This window comes from Tamandua tetradactyla, chromosome X, assembly GCF_023851605.1.
Source record: "Tamandua tetradactyla isolate mTamTet1 chromosome X, mTamTet1.pri, whole genome shotgun sequence".
Taxonomy (NCBI): Eukaryota; Metazoa; Chordata; class Mammalia; order Pilosa; family Myrmecophagidae; genus Tamandua; species Tamandua tetradactyla.
This window is the reverse complement of record NC_135353.1, coordinates 131313626-131330414: the sequence shown is the minus strand read 5'-3', so window position 1 is coordinate 131330414 and position 16789 is coordinate 131313626. Positions and strand designations below refer to the sequence as shown.

The 16789-nt window shown below is 37.6% G+C and overlaps 2 pseudogenes; both read right to left on the bottom strand.

Annotated features, from left to right (window-relative positions):
• Positions 1–945: 945 nt before the first annotated feature.
• LOC143670318 (CDC42 small effector protein 1 pseudogene) lies at positions 946–1185 on the bottom strand (annotated as a pseudogene).
• Positions 1186–4371: 3186 nt separating this feature from the next.
• Positions 4372–6634, bottom strand: LOC143672087 (translocon-associated protein subunit gamma pseudogene; annotated as a pseudogene).
• Between the last annotated feature and the right edge of the window lie 10155 nt (positions 6635–16789).

The window sequence follows — 16789 nt, the reverse complement described above, 5'->3', positions numbered from 1 at the left end:
TTTCATGTAAGTGGAATCATACAATATATGTTCCCTTTGTGTCTGACTTGTTTCACTCAATATGTTGTCTTCACGGTTCATCCATATAGTGGCTTGTATCAGCACTTCATCCCTTTTTACAGCTAAGTAATATCCCATTGTATGCAAATAATACATTTTGTTTATCCCTTCATCTGCTGATGGACATTTGAATTGCTTCCACATTTTGACTATTGTGAATAATCTTGCTATGAACATTGGTACACAAATTGATGAGTTTTATTTTTCATCTTAAATTAATCTTTTAATTAATTTTTTAAAAAAGGAAAATTATTGGGGAACAAGTAATATAGTATTATAGGCCTAACTAGAGAAAGATTCTGGTATTGGCAGAGAGATATTGAAGGGCCCTGAGCTTAACATCAGCAATCTGAAGAGAAAGAGTGAACTTGGCAGTAGTCACCTAGCCCCTGTCTGAAATCTTCTTCAGTTCATTCCAGGATAGGGAAGGGAAAGGGGTGGGGAAGAGCAGGGAGTTAGGGAGCTTCTCAGCAAAGCCAGCTTCAGCTTTAGGAATCTCACCCAACTATCCCATTTAAGAGTCCCAGATTAAGAGTTTAAAAACAGCTGGCACCCAGACCATCATTCAGGAAACCAGAACTCATTCCAGGTTTCCAGAGAACTTCTATCTCAGAACTGAGGGTGTCCAGTGCTTCAGCTGAGCTCCTCTGACCAGCCAGTAGTCACTTGGTCAATCCTGCTGCCTAAACCCCATCTCCAGGAAGGGCTATAGCTAGAGGCAGTAGAGAGAGTCCTGCCCCCAAGCCTTTTGAGGCATTGTTAGGCAGACAGGGGAAAGAGGGGCTGAGGTTCACTGGTTCTAGGCAGGGTTTTGTGGGGGCAGCATCTCTTCTGGGCTGGACACAGAATAGGGATTGTAAGAAGGCAGAACCATTCCTATTGGATCTACAAGCCCCTAGAATTGTTCCATGGTCTATCCTGATTTCCCTTGGATCTCATCTGCTCCTGGACTGCACCTGTCATGGCAAGCCCATCTCCAGCACCCATCTCTCCAGAGCCAATGTGAGTCAGGTGGGGGGAATTCATTGGTTACCCAATCATGGTCCAGTCAATCCATCTCCTCCTCTTCCTTGGCTAGGGTTTCTCTTCCACACAGCAGCCTAGTTTGTGCCAAAATTCACTCATGTTCCTCAATGGTTCCAGTTTCACTCCTCTGCCTGAGGCCCCAGAGGGCTCTTGTTTTGATGCCTTGACTGCCACTCCTCACTGACCCCAAGTATGACAACACCCTGGTTTTACTCAGCTGGATGGGTCTAGAGAAAGTGGAGTCCCTGGAACCTTTAGCTGATCAGAGAAGTTGGTATCTCAGACCCTGAGAGACTAATAGGGCCAGAATGCAGAGTGGAACAAGCAGGCACAAGGTTATATCTTTCTCAGGTTTGGAACACTGCTCTTCTCTGACACTGAGGCATGTGGCCTGCCAGTGTGGGGTTCCCACATTTGTGCTCTGGCTTGGAGGGGGAAGCTGAGGGTGGGCTGGCAGAGGTACAGCTGCCCTGTTGTTGAGTTTTGAGAGTTTTTTATATATTCTGAATATAAGTCCTTTATCAGATACCCATTTTGCAAATATTTTTCCAGTCTGTGGCTTATTTTTTGCTTTTCTTAAAATTACCTTTCCAACACCATAAGTTTTAAATTTTGATGAAGCCCAGCTTATTTTTTTTCCTTGGGGCTGTGCTTTTGGCATCAGATCTAAGAAATGCTTGTTGGTTGTTCGCTAGAGGTCTCCATCAGTTCCTTGACTTGTGGGCCTCTCTGTAGGGTAGCTCACAACATGGCATCTAGCTTGCCCCAGGCCAAGTGAGCAAGAGAGTGAGAGTGCCAAGATGGAAGCCACAATCTCTTTGTAACCTAATCAAGAAGTGACATCTCATCATTTTCCTATAATCTATTTGTTAAAAGTGTATCCCTAGTCTAGCGAAAACCTGAGAAAAGGGGATTCCATAATAGCATGAATATTGGAAGGTAGGCACATTGGGGACCCTCTAAGGGACATCTTAACGGTGAGTCCCTCAGTCCATGAAAACAGCATATCTCTATTTATTTAAGTCTTTGATTTTTTCCCACTGGTGTTTTGTAGTTTTCAGCATGAAGATCACATACATATTTTATAAAAATTATACCTAAGGATTTCCTACCACTCTCATGTATTAAAATGATTTTAAATATTTTTTCAGCATTTAATATGTTTTGAACTAGAAGGGGTTTCTCTGAACATCTAGTCCAGTACATTTCTTGAAGCCCAAGTTCTACTGTCAAGATATTAGTGTAAGCCTTTCCAAAAACTTTTTCTATGCAGATATATAATCTGTATAATAAGAAAATAGGACGACACAATACAGACTGTCTTATAATCTGTTGTTTTGCCATTCAGCAATGTATTTTGAACATCTTGTCATGTGAATAAATGATGTCAGTAGGGTTGTGGGTGGGTTTTACAGGAAACAGATTCTGAGATAGAGATATGTGCTCAGGAATTGTATTAAGGAATGCTCTCAGAATTAACATCTATGGGAGAAGGGGGTAAAGTAGGATTAGGCAGGATGGAAAGATATGTAATGGTGCAATAGCAACAAGGACTCCAGCTTTGGAGCTGGGAGGGCCCTGCAGAGTTGTCCTCAATTGAACAGAGAAAGCTAAGCCTTTATATTCCTGTGTTGTTTGATGTGGACTGTTCCTGGGAAGGGGGCATGACATTGGACCAAACAGTGGACTTCAGCTCAGTGTAATTCCTGGAGATAACTGACAGATAGAGGCTGTCAGCCTGTAGCACTACCAGTAACTGGGAGTCCTGAAGTGGGATCTGGGCAGCACATCACAGAATCTACCACCAGTTAAGGACCCTTTGGACTCCAAACAGCAGAAACCCCAACTGACCCTTGCTTAATTAATAGGAGTTCATTATTCTCACTTAACAGAAGGTCTACAATAGGTGATTCCTGGCAGCAATAGCATCTATCCCTTTTATCAGCAAAGCAAAAACTTTCTCAGAAGCCCCCATTAGACTTCCCTTTACATCTCTCTGGCAGAACTGAATCACATAACCACCGCTAGCTGCAAGGGATGCTGGGAAAATGTGAACAGATTGTCATGAATTTGTGTCTGGAGTAGTAACCATTACTACTCTGAACAATATTTGAGTTCTGTTAACATGGAAGAAGAAAAAGACATGCAACTAAAAGGTTGACACACTAGACCTCTACAGAAGTTATTTTGAATAATTACATATGCATGGAACTTACTGAAGCAGTCCCCATATTGCTGGACAGTGGTTGTTTCTGACTATTTGCTATTATCCACTGTGCTGCAATACACATCCTTGTAATTATTCTCCACCCATACCCTCAATTATTTACTCAGGATGAAATGATATGTTTTTAATTGCTGGGCAGAGGAAATGCACTTTTAAAGATTTTGATGCAAATTTCCAAGGTATACCTTAGAAAGTTTTTACCAGTTTGTTTTCCCTAAGCAGTGAATAAAAAGACCTTATTTACCCCAGATACTTACTGACATTGGATATTAACTTTTTTTTGATTCTCGTCAGTTTTATATTCTAAGAGAAAGAAAAGAGTAATGTCTTAATTCATATTTTATGTCAATTTTACTAGCTATATTAAGTAATTTTCACGTTGTCTAAAAATGTGCTTTGGACTGTTTTGTATTTTAGGAAAATATTGAGATATACTTAATGTTTTTGCTATGGTGCTGTAAGGGTTAATTACGGCAGGCCTTGTTGATGAAGGCAAGAAACATACTGATTAACAGTGTTGTGTTTTAATCCTGGGTCCTAGGAGTTTCAGAGCAGTTTGACCCAGTTTGTTTGAATTGGTTATGGATAACAATGAGATTGAGGATTTGCAGGTGCTCTTGTTGTTACCCCCAATCCCCCACCACTACCCCTAGGGCTCTGCTATTGGGTCTGGCTGGATTTCAGGAATATGGCTTGGTATTACGAATACTTACTAAATGCATATTTGCAATTAGTATTCACAGTAGCGGCATAAGAGCTATACAAAAGAACTTAATAACATGAATAATTATGTTTATGACCCATAAATTGCATCCTGTTTATCTCTAAGTGTGCCAAAATTTTTTTTCTATTTGAATTCATTTAATTTTAGCAGTCTGTCAAAAAGAGCCAATAAGCTAATAAGCATTGAATGGCATTTTGTTGGGTTTTTTTTTTAAACCCTCAATTTGCCAGCCTACAAAAACATCTTGTGTGTCTCCCACCATGACCACCCTGCTTCTTTTCCATATACCACAGGCCACCCATAGATAGAAAGCCAGAGAGGAAGGTGACATGGTCTATTTGGAGCTGGTAAACAGGAGGGCCATGAATTCTGATGAAGCACTCCTGGGCAAGATGTAGTACACCCTGGGGTTGAAGTTCTTCCAAATAAAGAAGGAAGCAACAATGACCAAGACCAGGAAGAGAGTGCTGTTGTAAAAGATGGAAAATGTAGCTTCATAATCAGCAATTTTATTTCTCTTCCACGAGATTCTTTCATCTTTCTCCTTCTGAGACCTCTTACTATGGTCAGCTTCAGAAAATTTTCCAGTCACTTCTTTGGAAAAAGCATCTCCCCCTCTTCTGTGCAACTTTGTGCTTGGGAACAAATTTTATATTCCTATGTGCAAAGGCCATCAAGTAAGTGCTTACTAGGGTCATGACACTGTACCGAACAGCAGACTAAGATTCATAAGCCATGTTCACTCATATAACCAGAGTGAGATAGCCAAAGCGATGAAGGCTTCCCTCAGAAAAGCATGGTAGACTTCGGCCAAGAGGCTGCTATTGAAATCCTGCACGAGCAAGTCCTACTCGGACTGTTGCTTGGAGACACCTTGGGGAGCTATCAAAAATATTTTTAAAATATCACTCAGAAAGGTAAAAGAAAGAGAAAGAAATAACTCTACTAATCCAATCAAGAATGGTGACACATGAATTTAGAAACATATGCCATAGCTATTTTATTGGAAAACAAGGCAGTGCTGTTTTGAAAACATTTACTGAATATGTAGCTCATGAATAATAGATCTCTAATTCCAGCTTTTATTTTCCTAGTGAAAGGAGGTTAACAGCTATTATTATAGCCAAAATAGAACTGCAGTGCTAAAAATCCTACAAAATAACTTGATTATTTTTTTCACTGTCTCTAAACATATGAACATGTTATTCTAAAAATTGCTGAAAGGACTTTTTAGTGAATATGATATGATTCATATAGCCATCATTGCACTTTATAATTTGTGCACACATGAAGGCCTTACACATAAGTAATAAATATGTATTTGTGCAGAAAACCATTCTATACATCTACTTCATTTTAATTATATAGAAAAGTAAAAAGTCAAAATTATATTTGATATATATGACAGAGCTTCTAAATTAGTAAGAGCTACCATTGGAATATATAAAGATAAAATAAACTAAGTACTAAGGCATGTTGTAAAAATATATGGCCACTAAAAGAATATACTTTGGTATGTCTATCAAATTAATAAAGATTCAAAAAGAATTAGACTATTCAATGCAGAATAAAATACAGAGAAAATGAACATTCCCTACATAATAGGTGGAAATGTAATGCAGCATAACTCTTTTGTTGACCAATTTAGCAATACATAAATAAATGGAGCATAAAAATTACTCATACCTTTGACTTAATAAATCTATATCCAAGTCTAATAGTGTTAAAATAATAATCCACATCTAGAAAATATTTATACACAAAAATATTTATTGCAGTTATTTATAATGAAAAATTATAAGCAATTTATATGTCCAAAGATTGGAGAAGAATTAATAAAAGGTGAGGTCTTTTAAATGTTATTTAATCAATTGTATTTCTATACAGTGGAGTTAAGGCAGCTATAGAATGGAATGAAGAAGATCTCATACTACTATTAAGTGATCTCTAGGATATGGTGTTAAGTGAAAAAAGTAAAGTGCAGAAATTTTGTATAAGTATATATGTATATTCACTTATATTATTCAAAAAAGAAACAATGAAAAGGAATCCAAGAACTTGCAAGAGAGGTTTCCTAAAGGGGGAGGAAGAGAATGGGAAAACACAAAGATGGAAGCTAGATTTCACAGGATATATCTTGTTTTATAGTTTTTACTTTGTGTGGTAGCCAGCCTTCAAGATGGCCCCCAAAGATCCTCACCTCCTAGGATTCACACCTTTGTGAAGTCCCTTTCTGTACTGTACCAGGGTCAATCTATGTGACCAAATAGAACTTGGAAGAAATGATAGTATGTAACATCCAAGATTAGGTTCTGAAAGTCACAGTGGCTTCCATTTTGCTATTTCTCTCTCTTGGATCACTTGTTTGGGGGAAACCAGTTGCCATGTTGAGCAGTACCACACAGTGAGGATGTGAGGCTGCCAACAGCCATCAGAGGAAGACATCTTGGAAGCAGATCCTCCAGGTCCAAACAAGCCTTCAGATGACCCAGCTGCGGTCTTCGCTGTAACCTCCAGAGAGACCCTGAGCCAGAACCACCCACTAGGCCATTCTCAAATTCCTGACCTGCAGAAACTATGAGATAATAACTGATCATTATTTTAAGACACTATGTTTTGGTACAATTTGTTATGTAGCAATACGTCACAAATATACATTGGAACCATAAATTTTTTTTAAATAATTAAAAATGACTTTAATTAAATAAAAGAAAGGAAAAGCAAGCCTAAAACTGGAAGATAAACTGAAATAAATGAACCTGACTGTATATCAAGTTGGTGGCAAAATTCACAGAGAATGCTTTCAAGTGATTTTCAAACATAGTCGTTTTACTGGATATCTCTACTGGGAAAGAGTCTAAGGGCTAAAGAACAGCAAATAAATCTTAAATGGCATTTAGTACTCTTATTCTTAGTAATAATATAAGCATTATATTGAATCTATATAATAGAATAAAGCAATAAGTTATTGTTAGTTTCACTTCAAACCAAGTTTTATGCATGAGAAAAGAGATACCAATATAAAATCAAAGACATTAAATAAAAATCTTTAATCTTAAATTTGGATTGGCAATATCAGTATGAATTCATGATTTAGTTTTCTTTTCATGCTTCATTTATTTATGTAGTGCTAAATTGGCTAATAAAAGAGTTGCACTGCATTACATTTTTTCTTAAAAAGTATATTTTCCTAGCTCGGTACACTGTCAAGACCTGGAAACAACGATGACACGATAGCAATGAAAACCTAGCTTCCAGACTGCAGTGATTAAATACAACTTAAAACAAGCATACAGAACTTCTTAGGGAAATAGCTAATTCCAATTCTAAAACTGGAAATATAAAAAATGAACCTGGAATTTCTTATCTTACTAGAAATTAAGAATACCAAATTTTAAAGAGGCTCTCACTGGCCCTACATAGGACAACTTGGGCATCAAAAAGAATAATAACTGCAAAGGAGTATATGTATTTATGCATCAAATATTTTAAGGCTCCATGAGTTCATAGATAAAACCTCATTGGTCACTTTTTGAAGGCTGCTGAGACACAAACTTATTAATCATCAAACTGGTAAATAAAGGAAAAGAATCAGGCATTTATCCTGCCTTTCCTGTCCAAACAGCATAAGAGCATCCAGAGTTGATGAGGGAAAGTTCTTCATTACAGATAATCCAAGCTCCAAATAAATAAATTAGGGCAGAATTGGAAAATCTCCATCTCAAGGAGGAAGAGTCTGATTATGAGAAATATTTTATATCTTGATAAAATGTAAAAATTCCTTGAGCTGCCCAATTAAGATTATTGCAGATAAAGTATACCTCAATTTAACAATTTTACCTCAAGTTTTAAGTTACATCACAATTTTAAAAATCACCATTGTGCCTTCTGATGAAGTGCAATAGGAAGTACACAGCAACCTTATGAAATATTGTTACCAAAAAAAAATTGAACCTGAACCGAATCAAAGCAGTCTAACTACCAGCTTTAAGGAAATAAAAGGGACAGAGGAACATGTTAAATGATATGAAGATGATACAACTAGACAAATCTGGAATACGGGCCATTCTATAGAATAAATGGCATGATTTCTTCAGTGAATTAATGAAACAAAAAAGAGAAAAGGAAGAGGGTTATAGAGTGTATAGATCATAGATCATTATAGATTACATAGAGATTTAACAGACATAGCCAAAAAAGACATTGTCATGGTGTCCTCATTCAAACAAACCAGTGTGCTTTATGCATATATATGCTCAGTAAAATATATTTGGCATTATTTTGAAGGTTGTCTTGTTCTGTTTTGTTTTTCATTGAATTGTATACATATTTTTTATTAGAGAATTGTGGATTTACAAAACAATCATGATAAAATACAAGATTCCATTTACCACACTATTAATAACAACTTGCACTGGTGTAGTACATTTGTTACAACTGATGAGAGTACGTTTCTACAATTGTACTATTAACTGTAGTCCATAGTTTAACTTAGGGTTCACTGATTGTGTTTTAAAGTTCCACAGATTTGAAAAATTTCTTTTATTCTGGTACCATATATACAACCTAACATTTAACTTTTTAACCACATATAAGTATTTAATTTAGTGCTATTAATTACATTCACAATGTTGTGCTACGATCACCACCATCCATTACAAAAACTTATCCATCATCCCAAATAAAAACTCTGTACATTTTAAGCCTTAACTCCCTATTCCCTACCCCCAGCCCATCCCCTGGAACCTATATTCTAGATTCTGACCCTATGAATTTGCTTATTCTAATTATTTCATATCAGTTAAATCACATAATATTTATCCTTTTATGTCTGCCTTATTGTGCTCAACATATCTTCAAGGTTCATTCACATTGTCACGTTTCAGAACTTCGTTCCTTTTTATAGCTGAATAATATTTCATCTTGTGTATATACCACATTTTGCTTATTCATACATTGGTTGATGGACATGGGTTGTTTCTATCTTTTCACAGTTGTGAAAATGCCACTATACACATTGGTGTGAAAATATCTGATCAAGTCCCTGCTTTGAATTCTTTTGAGTATATACCTTGAAATGAGGTTGCTGGGTCATATGGGAATTCTATACTTAACTTTCTGAGGAACTGCCGAACTGTCTTCCTCAGCAGCTGCATAATTTTACATTGCTACTAGCAATGAATGAGTGTTCCTTTTTCTCCACATCCTCTCCAACACTTGAGATTTTCCATTTTTTAAACAGTAGACATTCTAGTGGTTATGAAATGGTATCTCATTGTGGTTTTGATTTGAATTTCCCTAATGACTAATGATGTTGAGAATCTTACCATGTGCTTTTTGGCCATTTGTGTATCTTCTTGGAGAAGTGTCTGCTGAAGACTTTTGCTCATTTTTTAATTGGGCTGTTAGTCTTTTTGTTTTTGAGTTGAAGAATTACCTTTTATATTCTGAATATTAAACCCTAATCTGATATGTGGTTTCCAAATATTTCCCCCATTGTGTAAGCTGTCATTTTACTTTAATGATAAACTCCTTTGAGATGCAAAAGTCTTTAAATTTTGATGAGGTCCCATTATCTTTTTTTTTCTTGTATTGCTTGTGCATAGGGTGTTAAGTCAAAGAAACCATTGCCTAATGCAAAGATATGAAGATGCTTTCCTATGTTTTCTTCTAGGAGTTTTATAGTTCTGGCTCTTAAATTTAGGACTCTGATCCATTTTGAATTGCTATTTGTATATGGTGTGAGATAAGGGTCTACCTTTATCCTTTTGCAAATGGAGGTCCAGTTTTTCTAGCACCATTTGTTGAAGAGATTATTCTTTCCCAATTGGGTGGTCTTTGCCTCTTTGTCAAAAATCAGTTGGCCATACATATGTAGGCTGATTTATGATTTCTCAATTCTATTCCATTGGTCTATATGTCTGTCCTTGTGCTAGTACCATGCTATTTTGATTACAGTGGCTTTGTAACAACTTTTAAGATCAGGAAGTTTGAGTCTTCCAACTTAATTCTTCTATTTCAAGATGACTTTGGCTATTCAGGGTCCTTTACCCTTCCAGTTAAATTTAGTGATTGGCTTTTCCATTTCTGCAAAGAGGGTTGTTGGAATTTTTATTGGGATTGTGTTGAATCTGTAAATTACTTTGGGTAGAATTGACATCTTAACAATATTTAATCATACAATCCATGAACACAAAATGTCCTTCCATTTCTTTAAATTTTCTTTGATTTCTTTCAGCAATGTTCTGTAGCTGTCTATGTTCAAGTCCTTTACCTTCTTGGTTAGATTTATTCCTGGATATTTGATCATTTTAGTTGCTATTACAAATTAATTCTTTTCTTGCGTTCTTCTTCTGACTGTTCATTGCTAGTGTATAGAAACACTACTGATATTGGGATGTTGATCTCGTATTCTGCCACTTTGCTGAATTCATTTATTAGCACTAAGAGTTTATTGTGAAATTTTCAGGATTTTCTTTATATAGGATCGTTTCTGCAAATAGGGAAAGTTTTACTCCTTCCTTTCCAATTTGGATGCCTTTTATTTCTTTTTATTACCTAATTACTCTGGCTAGAACTTCCTTTTCTGCATCAATTGAGATGATTATGTGGGCTTTTCCCCCTTTATTGTGTTAATATGGTGTATTACATTAATTGATTTTCTTATGTTCATCCCTGGGATAAATTCCAGTTGATCATAGTGTTTAATTCTTTTAATATTCTCTTGGATTTTCTTCTATTTTTCTATTTAATCTTTGTAAATCTTTTTTGTATTTTTTTGTCCCTCAATTATTCCATTAATTCCTTTTATATTTATTTGATTTTTTGTGTCATATCATATTGAGTGCTATCTGTCTGGATATACTTTTCATTTATTTTCCTTATGGTTTTTGAGGTTAAAATGTAACATCCTAAATATATAATAATCACACTTGCTTTAATACCATCTTGACTTTAATAGCATACACATACACTGTTCCTATACCTACTCCATCCACCTACCATTTTTTGTACTAATTAGAAATTATATCTTTATTCATTGTATGTCCAAAGCCATAAATTTCCATTACTTTTTATTCATTTGCATTTTTAGTCCCCTCAGGAAGTAAGAAATGGAGTTATACACCAAAAAATGCAATACGACAGTAGTGGCATTTATAATTACCCATATTGTTACCTTTTATTTCTTTATGCTGCTTTGAAACACTATCTAGTGTCCTTTCCTTTCAGTCTGAATAACTCCTCTTAAGCATTGTTTGTCTGGCAGGTCTAGGGGTGATGAACTCCCTCAGCTGTTGTTTATCTGGGAATGTCTTAATCTCTCCTTCATTTGTGAAAGAAAGTCTTGCCAGATATAAAACTTTTGGTTGGCAATTGTTTTCTTTCAGCATTTTAAATGTTTCAACCTACTGCTTTCTTTTTTTTTAAATTTATTTATTAATTAAAAAAATTAAGAACAAACAAAAACATTAACATATCATTCTGTTCTACATATATAATCAGTAATTCTCAATATCATCACATAGTTGCATATTCATCATTTCTTAGAGCATTTGCATCAATTCGGAAAAAGAAATAAAAAGACAATAGAAAAAGAAATAAAACGATAACAGAAAAAAAGATTATACATACTATACTCCTTACCCCTTCCTTTCATTGATCACTAGCATTTCAAACTAAATTTATTTTAACATTTGTTCCCCCATTATTTATTTTTATTCCATATGTTCTACTTGTCGGTTGATAAGGTAGATTATACAATCATCTTCAAGAAATATGGCTATTGGAACACACCTCCACATTTTCAGGCACTTCCCTCCAGCCTCTCCACTACATCTTAACTAACAAGGTGATATCTGTTTAATGCATCAGGATAACCTCTCGACTCTGTTTAGAATCTCTCAGCCATTGACACTTTGTCTCATTTCACTCTTCCCCCTTTTGGTCGGGAAGGTTTTCTCAATCCCTTGATGCTGAGTCTCAGGTCATTCCAGGATTTCTGTCCCACGTTGCCAGGTAGGTCTACACCCCTGGGAGTCATGTCCCACATAGACAGGGGGAGGGTGGTGAGTTTGCTTCTTGTGTTGACTGGAGAGAGAGGCCACATCTGAGCAACAGAAGAGGCTCTCTTGGGGGTGACTCTTAGGCCTAAATTTTTTTTTTAATTTTTTTTTTTTTTACATGGGAAGGAATCGAACCCGGGTCCTCTGGCATGGCAGGAGAGCATTCTTGCCTGCTGAGCCACCGTGGCCCACCCCTTAGGCCTAAATTTTAAGTAGACTTGACCTATCCTTTGTGGGGTTAAGTTTCATATGAACAAACCCCAAGACTGGGGGCTCAGCCTATAGCTTTGTCAACCTACTGCTTTCTTGCCTCCATGATTTCTGATGAGAAATTGGCATTTAATCTGACTCCTTTGTGCATAACACATTACTTTCCTCTTGCAGTTTTCAGAATGCTCCTTTTCTTTTGCATTCAACAGTTTGATCACTATGTAATGGGGCATATTTTTCTTCATGTTTTTCCTCTTTGGTGTTCTCTGGGCTTCTTGAATGTGCATATTCACATCTTTTGTTAAGTTTGGGAAGGCTTCTGTCATTGTTTCTGTGAACATTTTTTCTGCTCCTTTCTCTTTTTCTTCTCCTCTGGGACTCCCATAATGTGTAATTCTCTCAGGCTATTCGTGCTTTTATATTTCTTTTTTCTTTCTGCTCCTCATTTCAATTATTTTACTTTCACGTTTGCTAATTCTTTCTTCTGCCAGCTCCAAGCTGCTGTTGAAGCCCTCCTGGGAATTTTTCATTTCAGTTATTGTGGTCTTCAACTCCCATAGTCCTGGTTGGTTCCTTTTAAAACTTTCTAGCTTTTCATTGAGATTCTCTTATTGTTTATACATTGTTTCCCTTTAGTTCTTTCTCTGTATCTGCCTTCCTCTCTTTAAACATATTACATGTAATTTTTTAAAATTATTTTTCTAGTATGTCCACAGTCTTTGTTGTTTTTTCTGAATTTTTGTCCTCTTCCTTTGAATGGGCCATTTTTTTTTTTTTTTTTTTTTGCATGGGCAGGCACTGGGAATCAAACCCAGGTCTTGGGCATGGCAGGCAAGAACTCTGCCACTGAGCTACCATGGCCCACCCTGAGCCATTGTTTATGTTTTCTTATTTGTCTTGTAACTTTTTGTCACACACTGTACATTTTAATATTTTGGGGATTTATTCCCTAAAATGTTTGTTTCTTGAGTTTGTATCCATCTAGTGATATAACAATGATTTCATTGAATATCAGCTTTCCTATCAGGAAGGTCTGCCCAAAGTGAACACAAAGTATAAGGCGCCTCCCTTTCTTTTCTGGATCTATGCCATGTCCTGGGCTTATACTTGCTAGTGGCGTTTGGAGTTCCCCTATTATCAAGAGTTTGAATGTCCCCACTATTTCCCAGGAGACAGACTTTCTCCCTTCCCAAGTGTTCCACTGCTGGACTTAGAGCAGATACGCCTTTGCCTCAGGTCATCTACCTCATTTGTTTCTTATGATGTTTTTTATTTGCCTCAAGCAGCTTTTACTTGAAAGTTACTTTCTGGGAGGGAGGAACATGCTAGAGAGGACCTTCCCAAGTCAGACTTTTCCAGGAGGAACAAGGCCAGGGACCCGCAAAGGGAGAGCCAGGTGGCTCCAAACTTCCCTGGAGAGGAGATGAAGGAGAGGCCAAGAAGGGTACTGAGAACTTCTTCCACAGCTCCCCAAAGCTATGTTTTCTTGACCTGCCCAGCATATGCAGCCTTTCAAATGTCCTCTACAACAACAAGGAAGTGTACCATCTTTAAGTCTCCTCTGCCTCCTTTGTTCAGGGTGGCTTGGCACAATGGCCACTCTCAGAGCCGGGCTCCCAGTGATACAAAGTAGTTAATCAAAAACTGGGATCAGCAATCAGCCTATGCCCACCTCAGGTCCTGGGGAAGTAGATTTTATGTTCCCTTCTAGCACCAGCAAGCTACACCACAGGCAAGACCCTGCTGTTGCATGCTGCAAGAGTGGGGGATTGGTGCCAGTAACCATGGTGCGGAGAGAGCAATTTACTCTTATGTACCCTAATTTACTCTTTCCTGGATGCTCTACAGTGTTCTACTGGACTATTTCATAACTCCAGAGTTTTGAATTCAGACAGTTCCTGCCTGATTAATAGTTGCTGTGGTAGAGAGTCTGATTCCTGGAGCTTCCTTATTTGCCATCTTCCCACCTAGACTGCTTTTCTCATATCATTTTGTATTTTCTTTTATTCACTAGACAATTTGTCTTGGAAGTCATCCTACATTATGACATAGAGCCCCCTCATTCTTTTTAATTGCTATGTTCCCTAGTATGCTATGTTCACTACTGCAAAAATTCTATGAGTAAAATTCTATAGTACTATGTCCCTCTGTCTTTGTACCTGTTGTCCTCTCCAGGATAGGTACAACAGAAATGCTGGGTTAGAAAGAATGTGCATTTTAAAAATTATATTGGATGTTAAAAATGTGCCTTCCACAATGAGGTGGCTCACAAGAGGCAAGGGATGGAGTTGCAATATGATCCTCCAATCCCATTGCTAGATGTATACTTGGAGAAACTGAAAGTGGGTAAACAATGGACATTTGCACACTGTTGTTTGCACACTGGTGTTTGTAATTTGCAATGGATGGAGGTGGCCTAAGGGTATGTCGACTGAGGAATGGAAGGGAGAACTGTAGTGTATACATACAATGGACTACTGAACGGCTGCAAGAAGCAAAGTTGTGAGGCATGCAACTAAGTGAATGAACCTTGAAGACAGTATGGTTAATTAAAGAAATGTCAGAAACAAAAAGACAAACATTATCATGTCTCACTCATGTGTACTAAGGATAATATACAAACTCAGAGAATTGAAATTGAAAGCATAGCTTATCAGGTTTAGGCCTATTGTAAAGGTTCCTAGATTGTAAGGTCTAATGGCAGTCACATCTATTCCAGAGTTGTAACTGTTATTTCTAAATTCTGAGATGCTGAGCTATTGTGTATAACCTGATTGTTCCCTGGAACTTTGGGTATTTGTGTGACACCTGAAACTCAGAATTAGAGCCCTGAACTTATGGAAGTCAGCATTACCCCATGCAGCAACTGTTTAAAAAGTTGAAAAAGTGAGCAGACTTCAATTAGAGATATAAATGAAGCTGATCTGGATAGGACTAAGGTAAATCAGCAAACAGGGTAAAGTATGATATGTTCAATGTTTTGAAACTTCCACTTCTGTGTGAGACCAATGGAAGAGATGTTTATTTGGTGCAAAATTTAGATTTTTGATGGCACAATATCTAATTTAACGTCTATGTCAGTTTTAATCAAATACCATAATTACATAGAATCTTGAAGAGGGTGTGAGATCTTGTTGGTTTGTATAGGTTAGTGTGATGCCCCAGAGTGATTTGGGCAGAAAATAGTATATTTGCTTCAGGGCAGATTCCCTCTGTCTAACTGAGAAGTCTTAATGGGCTATAGAGTCAGGTGGTCAAGCAATCCCTCATCATCAGCATGGTGACTGATGCGACTGAAGCCCTTAGATTGACTTGCCACACTTTTATAGATTCGACTGCTAAAGAACTCATAAGTCCAAATGGACTTAGTATATTGGTTTACAGAGAAAACATTAGCAAGATCAGCATCATATCAATTCCCTGCATCCTTTGTTCCAGGGGACTACACCAAACTCAAGTTGCCAAATGACAGACCACCTGGGTGGTAGGCAACTCTGTCAAGGAGAAAGCAATTCTAAACAAGCAGTTTCATTGATTGCCACTGAAGCCTGTATCTATACCCTAGCAGGACTGTGGGGGAGGTAGAAAGGATTGCACTCCCTGAAACCAGGGAGATGGATGAGAAATGACCTTGTGGCAGTGTCCCATAAGATAGGGATGAGAAGCTGCCTTGCAGCAGCTCCCTGTCCTTATCTCCCCTCCTTCCAGGAGCAATCACAGGGCATTCTGCCAACACTCAGCTCAGGCTGCAGCCAAGCCTTGCTTATGTGGCCTACTTGGAGATGTGTAAGGTTGCCAGTATATTATGGCAAAATCTTTCCCCTACACTTTGTTACACAGCAGGAGTTTATTGCTCACCTTATGGTACTAGGTGGGTGAACAGGTCAATGGGTCAGCCCTCCTCCATGCAGTCATTCAGAAACCCCAACTGAAAGGGGCTTTGCTCTCTTTAACACATAGCTACCAAGGTCATCCTCAGGGTAAGCATACAGAGCCACCTCCACCGCAGCAAGCTGGAAGGAGAGAAAAGCATATAACAGTATGCGTGGGAGGTTTATATAGGCCAGACTGGCAGTGACAAATGAAAATGTTTCTCCCATTCCATTCCTTCTAATTTCATCACAAGGCCACACCTAACTGCAAAGGCGGCTGGGAGATGTGTGCCCAGGAAAAAGAGGAGAGCCTGGATTAGGTGAGCCACTAACAATCTCTACCAAAGGTGCTTGGAAATAGGGTATTGGGTGTGGAGGTGGGGAGATGTGGCTGAATTCTGGATTTATATTGGAGATAGAAACATCAGAATTTGTTGACTCAAATGTTTTTGGCCTGAACAATTGGAAAAACAGAGTTGCCTTTTACCAAGATGGTAAAGACTATCGACAGCTTACTTTTAGGCATGTTATTTTTGAGATGCTTGTGAGCATCTGTATAAAGACAGCAAACTAGCAGTTGGATATGGAGGTCAACAGTTCATGAGTG